General features: G+C 42.8%; 1 protein-coding gene across 1 annotated transcript in view; it reads left to right on the top strand.

The window, feature by feature from the left end:
• The first annotated feature begins 2584 nt into the window (after window positions 1-2584).
• The window catches only part of LOC132154898 (cadherin-12-like), a 66301-nt gene continuing 58981 nt past the window's right edge, over window positions 2585-9904 (top strand). The window contains exon 1 of the mRNA XM_059563622.1: window positions 2585-2705. The gene's annotated coding sequence lies outside the window, so the exon portion shown is untranslated. The remainder of the gene's footprint in view (window positions 2706-9904) is intronic.

Here is a 9904-nt window from a genome sequence, read left to right as displayed (position 1 = left end):
GAAACATTTTTGACATTAAAATCTTTGCGGCACAATAAAGCATTTAATAATGTTAATTAATAAGCAAATGGAAGAGGATAACTGCCAAATAACACGTTATTGTGGCAGAGCTAAGATCCCCACACTATTCCCTTCGCACATTTGTTTTCCTATAATGGTAGACATTTTCAATTAAAAATTTTTTTTTATTATTATTATTTTTTTTTTACACTGAGATAATTATATTTTCCATCTCATGTCCCAATCCAGAAAGGGATTCGGTATAATAAAGTATTCAATATAATTAATTCAATATAATTAAGTATAATTATAAACATATATCTTTCGAAAAACATATATCTTTCACATATTTTACATTATTACAACACCTCTCTTCCCAGTCTGGCATGAACGGCTCTAATAGTTCCAGTACCAAGATGATTGTAACCACTCTAAGCTCGTCTAACTTGGGAAAGCTAGCGTGTCTCCAGCATAATGATAACACTTGTTGCCTTCTCTAGTGCAGCTCAACCAGGTCTCGTCCCATTCGTTGATCTTTGTGATATCACAAATCCCGGAAAATATGCGTATTCAAATTGAGTCGTTCGTTGTAGTTAAAATAATAAAATACAAAATTGTGATAAAATATCTCCTTGTGAATTGGACTTTGAGCTTTGTAACTTTGCAGATCTTTTTTTTTTTGCTCAAATAGCAACATTACAGACTAACTAAAAATTAAAAGGGAAAAAGCATAATAGCACCCCTTTAATAACACGTGCAAGAGGGGCACATATTTGCCTCTTTCGATACTCTATGTGTGTGAGTAGATAAAAGATCAAAGACCCTAACCAAAAGAAGCTCGACTCGCACCTGGATGTCTGGATGATTTCAACTCCTCGATGGTTTGGCCTTCACTGAAGCTTGCAGGACTTTAGAGACTTTCCACCCCGCACTTGGACCCCCACTCAAAAAAATAAATAAATAAATAAATAAATAGATAGATAAAAAAGAGGCTTTCCATGCCATCTGCTCTGAGGGTGATCAGACTCGGGGATTCATGCCAATGCCTGACCAGCAGTTAATTAAGGTAAAATGTTTGTGATGAGGAAACCCAGAAACACAAATAACCACACTCTGTGTTGCCCAGCATAATTTTAGCCACACCATTAGTGTGTTCAGTGGCTTTGCATATGTAGGTTGTAAGTAAACGGAAAGCCAGACCGGAATTAGAGTCTCAGTTAATGGTCCAATTGCAGAAGATAATGGTGCCTTATTTAACTGCTTACTAGGCTGCAGGTAGAGCTATTTAGTGGTTGTGCATGCTGTTTAATTGTGTTGCATCTTGATCTAAACTGCCTAGAGTCAGCGTATTTTTACTCCATTGAGCATAGATGGCTTTAAACCCTGTTTTTCTGTTTACATACTTAACATTAATCTGTGTTCACCTCAAGCACTTCTTTTTATGTTTGCTTGCTCCAGCTAAATTTGTCTGTGGTTGAATTCTATGAAATTCTTGGACCACATTATTGGGTGTTTCCAAGAATCTCAGAAAAACAAAATGAAATGATACAGTGAATGTGCTATTCTTAAGATGACATGTTGAAATCACTGAGGAAATGTAAATATGTATATTTCGATTCAAATATATGTTTATATAGTCTTTTTTATGTTAAATTATGGCATATATAATATGTATAGTGTATAATGTATAATAAACGTCAAATACGGATGCAGGAAGATATACTGATTATGGATGTTTAGAAATTGGTTGCTGCCGGATCTAGTCATGCTTTGCCCAATTAAGATGCGTTATGACTGTACCTATATGAAACCTGAAAGTATAAGTTCAGTAATATGTCCATAAATTGAATAAACAAGCACTCCACAGATAAAAGATATGTAAAACAATATAAATTACAGATATTAGTTAGTTAAACCAATAGCTTTGTGGAGAAGCAAAACAACTGAACAATTGTAATCTAAGAAATCTTTCAAATTAAAAAGTTGTATAAATACATCCAAAATATTTTAAACTGGGTCAAAAAACATCCAGGGATTCACACATCAAAAGTTATTATTTTATACACAGCTGGAAAATTTAATTAGCAAGAAGATTTTGAGAATATTCCAACATTCTACTTTCACAACCAAGGTGAAAACATGTGAAAGTGACAAACATCCTCCAGCTTGTTCATAGAAATTCTGTATTCCCTAAGGGTAACGCAGCAAAGCTGACTATGCCGACTATGTTTAGAACTGGTGGGACCCACATTAATCCAGCAATTTAAAAGGGGAGGAGAACCAATCTCTGGGAGGGCGGACGAGCAGCTTCTGACACCCATAGGCACCCTGTACAGAGAGTATCAGTCCTAAGCGCATATGAGCATTACAGCAGCCAGCCTCTCTGTCTCTCTCTCACACTACTCTGTCCCCTTGACACTGCAGGGGTGAATACTGAATTCAGCAAGCGCTTTGCTCTCCCCCTCATTCTGTTTCCACAGAGCTCTGCACAATGCTCAGATGAGAGCAGGAGAGAAAATGCGTTAGAGAGAGAGGGCAAATTAAAGAGCCAAAGATAGCGAGAGGGTGATCGCATTACAGTGATTGAGGAGAAAGAGACCAGAATGAGAGCGTGTGTGTGAGACCGAAGAGTTTATTACGATAGCAACTGGAGGTCTGGATTATGCCACTTTAATCCTCAAGAGACTTTGTGGGACGTTTGGAAGGTATGTGCACATTTTTGTATAAACAACCTGTTTTAAAGTGACCATAAAGAGAATCTCATCCACATTAAATGTAAAGTGAAATCAAACTAGCTGGGGGGATGATTTGCCCGACGAAGAGCTTCTGCAGTTGTGTCATCGTCATTCAGATGTTGTTTCTTACATGAGTACTGAAATATGAGTCAATCACTCTAGACTGAGGCACATCCTGAACAAAGACAAGCACTCATATAGACATACGCAATGGGCAACTGTGTTATTGAGATCTAACTGAAGCATGTGATGGGCAGTTTGTGGCTGTAAAGCAGATTGGTGATAAGTCAAATATTTATCTTTTGTGAGTGCTGTAATGAGTTCCAATCCTGTATGACTTTCTTTCTTCTGAGAAACAAACAAAAAAAGATATTTAGAAAAATGTTTCAGTGCTTTTTTGTTCGTACAATCAAAGTCAATTGGGTCCCCATTGACTTTCAAAATAATAGTTGTGCTTAACATAAGAAAAAATGTTATACAGGTTTGGAATGACATGATGAAGAGTAAATTATTTTTCATTTTGAGGTGAAATATTCCTTTAAGATTTCAAACACATTGCGTATGGTTCAAATATATTCTTCATGAATTTTAACATCAGGTATTTTATCTTCAGAGAGACTGGGGTGGAAAGCAAATTTGGAAATAAAAATTTCAGACAAACACACATTATACTTTCATACTGGCAGTACAGAACCTTGTTTCATGTATCGAATGAAGAAGTTCCCTATAATAACACTGCACATGCTGGAGGGGAGAAAGACCCTCTGAATTAACTAAATCTGGCTGAAATCTTCAGTAATTTCCTGTAAACTACGGTTAGAATGACAGTGTTACCCGAGCATCAGTGTATCTGAGTTGCCTCTGTGCCACTGTGTATAACAATGATGGATGATTCTTGAAAATGTTCCCAGTGATGGTCTAGACTGTTTTGTATCTGCTTTTTTGTATTCTTGCATGTATGTGTAATTATTCCCATTGTTTGTGTATTAAACACAGTGTAATGTACACATTTGCATTTGACAAAGGAATCCATTCAGTATCCATTCTCCACCAAATTAACACACAATAACATTTGTTCTCTATTTCCCAATGGCACAGCTTTCAACATCTCACCTCTGCTGATAATGGTCCGCATGGATAGCCATTGTTCGTGGTCTTAACATCAACCATGTGTGTTCAGACCTTCAAACGCCAGTACATCAGAGTCTAGGCTGTTCTCTTGGGCTTCATCTGGAAGGGCCAATAACTCTGTGAATACAAGATTAGACACAGTGTTTCATTAGATCTATGACTCAGAGGACAACAGTACAATTAAACATGTCTCTTTATTTACCACAGCTTATGAATGTGGTGGCTAAATACACAATGAAACAAAAGCTATAAGAGAGAGCTGGAGAGAGAAAAAAATGTATATATTTGTATTTTATCATAATAGCTAATATAAAATATTTTATTTGAATTATTTTAAATGGTATATTTCATGACACATTAATATATTTGTAGATGCAATACATAAATAATTGAAAAAATATGTACATTTTCTATGTAAGTCTTAAAGGGATAGTTCACCAAAAAATTAACATTTTATCATCATTTACTTACACTCACGTCTTTCCAAACCTGTGTGATCTTCTTTCCTCAGCAGGACACAAAAAGATGATATTTAAAAATAACCAAACAGTTTGGTGATCATTGATTTACATTGTATGAAAAAAAAAAAAATTAAAAATATCTGTTTTCTATTTTAAGTCACACAAGTTTGGAAAGTGAACGTAATTTCACCATGTACATCATGTTGCTGTATCAACATCCTTGAACAACATACCAGTCAACCAATCAGAACTGAGAGATAAGTTTTCAAGAAATGTCAGTTTCAGGTTTACAATCAGGGTTAGATCCTTCTACTCCCTTGTTATTCACCTATCATTTCCCTCTGATTTTTAGGAATATATTATGGGTAGGGTTAGGTTTAGGGGTAGGGATTGAGTAAGATCTATATTTTTGGACAGTAATGTTGATCCAGGATAATTAATTACACATGAAAAAAAAAAACACTATTAAAAAAAAGCATCAACAAAATATGTAAATTAAAAATTAAACAAAAATAATTTAATAAATTTAATTAAATAAAACAGAACATTGTGTGTATGTGTGTGGGTATGTGTGGACCAGTGGCGGATCTAGAAAATTTTGCATGGGGGGGCAAAGGGGTGGCAAGAGGTCTTGGCAGGGTGGCAGGGGTACATGTCCTGGTTTCATTGCTGTGATATCTGAGAGGAATTGGATTTAATAGGACTGCTTAGGCTTAGCTAATCAAATGATCGATCTCCTAACTGGCACTGTATTGTGTGTTGTAACGTAACAGCCCAAACTAAAATTGGGTATTTTTATTTAAAGTAATTAATTAATTATTAAAGCGATTTAAGGGAATAAAGAAAAAGAAAGGCTTGTTGTATAAGTGAAATAATTGTAACTATTTGCAACTAATATTTTATTTTTAATTTACATAAATGAATCAAGGAAATTATAGCATATTTTCAATTCAAAAAGGCAAAATTTAATAAATAAATAAAAAAGTTGAACTTTTCTATTGTAAAACAGTCAAATATTAAATTATCTACCTACATTTTACCAGGCATTTGTTAACTTATTTAATAATTTTGACATTGATGAGCTAGACCGCTGAACTTTTAGTCTTCCTAACAACAAACAGAGCGTTGCGTAATGTAGTGCATCAGAGCAGCATCAATAATAATATCAAGTGAATCTCTTATCTGCATCTTAAGTTTATTGCCAATAATAATGACAGGTTTGCGAACGTGAACTCGGTGAGCTTGCGCAAAACACATCTTCAGCACAGCGACTCATTTAAACGCCTCTGATTGGCCGATGTCATCAACAGACATGTCTGTGATTGGCTACAATGCTCAACGTTGCAAAAGCACGTCAAAAGTACATTTAATGCAAAGGGAAAAATATAAATAAAAATTTAATATGCACTGTTCATGATTAGTTAATCGTGGCCGCTGTAATCTTATTCACATTTGTTTTTCTGATGAATTGTTTTGCTCTGTGAGAAAGACAATTTAACAAAATATTCGGGGCTTTACTAAAAACTTTCGGGGCTTAAGCCCCATTAGCCCAGCCCTAGCGCTGCCCCTCAATATTTTAGATTTTTTATTAAGCTGTTCTTGTCTTTACTAAATCAAAATCAGGCTAATCAAAGAGAAGAGTGCTCTTACAAATCACGAGGAAGCGATTTGACCGCTGATTTTGCCTAACGTAATAGGCAAACTCACTTCACCTTCAGAGGATCTGTCCGGGGGCAGCTCAGTCTCTGGTTGCAGGGCCACCGCACCGAAGCAGACTCGCTGTGTGTATGAGCCAGACTGAGCGAACGCCGCTCTGCACGTTTGAATCAGGGACGTAACTAAGTATTTGAGGGGCAGGGGGGAAGGGCGAATAATACATTTAAAATTAAAAATTAAATTGTTCACTTTTGGCAAATGTATTGGACATAGTAGTGGGTTGTTTTTGTAAGTACAGTTTTTGGATCATTAAAGTTAGGGGGGCAGCTGGGGGGGCAAGGCTCTAGAGTGGGGGGGCACCTGCCCCCCCTTGCCCCCCTGTAGATCCGCCCATGGTGTGGACTATCCCTTTAACTAAGTACCTAAACTAGCTAAACCACTCCACTGTTGCTGAATATTGGTTGAAATTTGATATCGGCCATAAAACTCAAGGTATGATAAATCACTCTACTGTTCCAAACACAACAGAATAAGAAATCATCATGACATGGTACAGGGTGTATATGGAACACATAGCTTTGAAGGGTCATGAACATCTGCTCTCCATCACCATGAAGGAATTAATGCTCAACTCAACCGGAATCAGAACCAGGTTATCAGAACAAGCACTTTACATAAAAACACACATACTGTCCGATATGTGGCAGATATTGATCTGGTGAAACAACAAGCAAAACGTCTCTAGGTTACGTATGTAACCCTAGTTCCTCGAGGGAACGAGACGCTGCGTCGAAGCGCTTTGGGGAACGCGTTCAGCGTACGCGACTCTGAATATCGTGTGTAATCAGTCCAATGGAAGGGCGTGACGTCACCCGGCCAGAACGGGGCTACTGTCCCGGCGTACTCTCGCCAGAACTCCCGGAAGCAGAGCGATAGGGGGAAAAGCGTACAGACGAAGCCTCGGCCAGGTCTGTACCATAGCGTCCAGTCCCAGAGGAGCTGGATGAACTAGAGAGAACCAGAGGGGACATTGTGACGTCTCCTGAGTCGCAAAAAGGTCTACTTGAGCCCTGCCAAACACTCTCCATATCTGATCTACCACCCGTGGGTGAAGTCTCCATTCCCCGGGCCTCGGCCCCTGCCTCGACAGTATGTCTGCTCCCATATTTAACTTCCCAGGAATATATACTGCTCTTAATGAGAGGAGTTTGTTCTGGGACCACACCAGGATCTGGTGCGCCAGCTTGTACAAAGGGCGCGAACGCAGACCGCCCTGGTGGTTGATGTAAGAGACCACTGATGTGTTGTCGGTGCGCACCAACACATGGTGACCTCTCAGGTCTGGGAGGAAGTGCTTCAGTGCACGATAAACTGCTAGCATTTCTAGACAATTGATATGCCACGTTAGATGGCGATCGCTCCACAGACCACGGGCAGGGTGGCCACTCATGACCGCACCCCAGCCGGTGAGGGACGCGTCCGTCGCTAGTGTCACACGGCGACAAGGAGCTCCCAGCACCGGGCCCTGATTCAAGAACCAAGGTTTCTTCCACATGTCTAAGGCACGGAGGCAGTGCCGCGTGACCTTGATAGTGCGAAGCGGATTGCCCCTCGGGGAAAATCCCTTGGTCTTGAGCCACCACTGTAGGGGTCTCATGTACAGCAGGCCAAGAGGTATCACGTTGGACGCAGCTGCCATCAGACCCAACAATCTCTGAAATTGTTTGACAGTGAGTGACTGGCCTTCTCTGACTCTCTTGACTGAGATGAGGATCGACTCGATACGAGCAGGGGACAATCGTGCCTGCATCGCGGTCGAATCCCATACTACGCCTAGATAGGTGGTTCTCTGAGCCGGAGAAAGTACACTCTTCTTGGCGTTCAGTCTCAAACCCAGCTCCCCCATATGTGCGAGAACGACATCTCGATGTCGAACCGCAATCTGCTCTGACTGAGCTAAAATCAACCAATCGTCGATATAATCAAGCATCCGGATGCCCTGCGTGCGCAGGGGGGCCAGAGCCGCATCTACACACTTTGTGAACGTGCGGGGTGAGAGTGCGAGGCCAAAGGGAAGTACTCGATATTGGTAGGCTTCGCCCCCGAAAGCGAACCTCAGAAACTTCCTGTGTTGAGGAAGGATGGAGATATGAAAATATGCGTCTTTGAGATCTATCGTGACAAACCAGTCCTCGGACCTGATCTGAGCTACAACATGCTTGATTGTGAGCATTCTGAACTTCAGTCTCATAACTGAACGATTTAAGACCCTCAAGTCTATAATCGGACGCAGCCCCCCATCCTTCTTTGGAACTATGAAATACCGGCTGTAAAATCCGGACTCCCTGTCCTGAGGAGGGACCACCTCGATGGCCCCCTTCTCTAATAGGGTTTCCACTTCCTGTTCCATAACCAGACCCTGCCCGGGGCCCACTATCGTGTGAACGACCCCGTTGAATATAGGCGGCACGGAGCCGAACTGAATGCGGTAGCCTTTTTCTACTATATGCAGGACCCAACGAGATACATTTGGCAGTAGTTTCCACGCTGCTAAATAATCTACTAAGGGAATCAGTCTCTCGAGACTGACCTCTGGTGTAAGAGACCCCCGCAGGGGCGGCGAGCGTCCCAGCCCCGCTACGCGCACGGGGCGGAGGATAATGAGAACGATGCTCGCCCGGGGCCGCTGCGCCCTGGAGCACTGGCAGGGTTGGCAGAACGACCCGTAGAGGGCACTGAGGTGGGACGGGCACCGTGGACTGCGGTGTGTACCGTTCTACCCCAGCGGAGGCTGCCCTCTGAAACCCCGGGCCGTTGGCGTCAGGGTTTCTTGGCCGAGGACTTCTTAGCTTCGATAACCGCCCTTAAATCTAATTTGGGCTTAGAAGACCTCGGCCTAGAGCGTCGCTGAGACTCTCGTTCCCGACGCGGAGGAGCACGAGAGGCGACGCTCTGTTTCTGGGCCTCGCGGTGTGAGGAGCTAGGGTGCGGCTGGGGCATCTTCTTCCCAGATGCCCCGAGGGAGCGACGAGGGAGGAACTTATGGAACGCCGCCGCCTGTTTGCGGGCCTCCTGGAACCTGTCGACGACAGAATTAACTGCGTCGCCGAACAGGCCAGTCGGCTGGATCGGGGCGTCCATGAGGCAGACCATGTCCCGTTCTTTCATATCGGACAGGGTCAACCATAAGTGCCTCTCCGCGGCCACCATAGCTGCCATGGACCGCCCAATCGCTCGGGCGGTCTCCTTGGTGGCGCGGAGGGAGAGATCAGCGGTCCTTCTTAATTCAGAAATATCATGGGACTTGATCTCCTCTCCCTCGTCTAGCTCCTTGAGCAGGTCGGCCTGGTACGCCTGTAACACCGCCATGGTGTGCAGACACGCCCCAGCCTGACCTGCAGCCGCATACCCTTTGCCCACCAAAGCCGAAGTTGTTCTTAGTGGCTTTGAGGGCAATGCCGGGGCCTTCAGAGACGACGCCGCGCCAGGGAACAGATAGCTCGCAAGCGTCTGTTCCACCCGGGGCATCGCTCTATAACCGTGCTCTCCCATCCCCACTACATTTCCGTAGTAATCAGACGAGGGGATGTAGAGGCGGGCCGAGAATGGACGTTTCCACGACCTGGCGATCTCATCATGCAGGTCGGGAAAGAATGGAAGGCCCCGGCTGGGAGGTGGCTGACTCGCGCGCAGGAAGCGTTCATCCAGCTTGCTTCTCTGCGGTTCGGTAGACTTTTCGGCGGGCCAATCGATACTTAATTTGGCCACCGCGCGAGTAACCACCTCTAAGAGCTCCTCATACTGTAGCGAGTGGGGTGGCGAATCCCTATCGAGCGACTCCACATCGACCTCCTCGGAGGAAGAGAGGCGGAGCGTCGATCCCTCACCCTGAGTGGAAGGAACCGCTGTGCGTGCTTCCGA

This window comes from Carassius carassius, chromosome 12 (assembly GCF_963082965.1).
Source record: "Carassius carassius chromosome 12, fCarCar2.1, whole genome shotgun sequence".
Classification (NCBI taxonomy): domain Eukaryota; kingdom Metazoa; phylum Chordata; class Actinopteri; order Cypriniformes; family Cyprinidae; genus Carassius; species Carassius carassius.
This window is presented reverse-complemented; position numbering and strand designations above follow the sequence as displayed.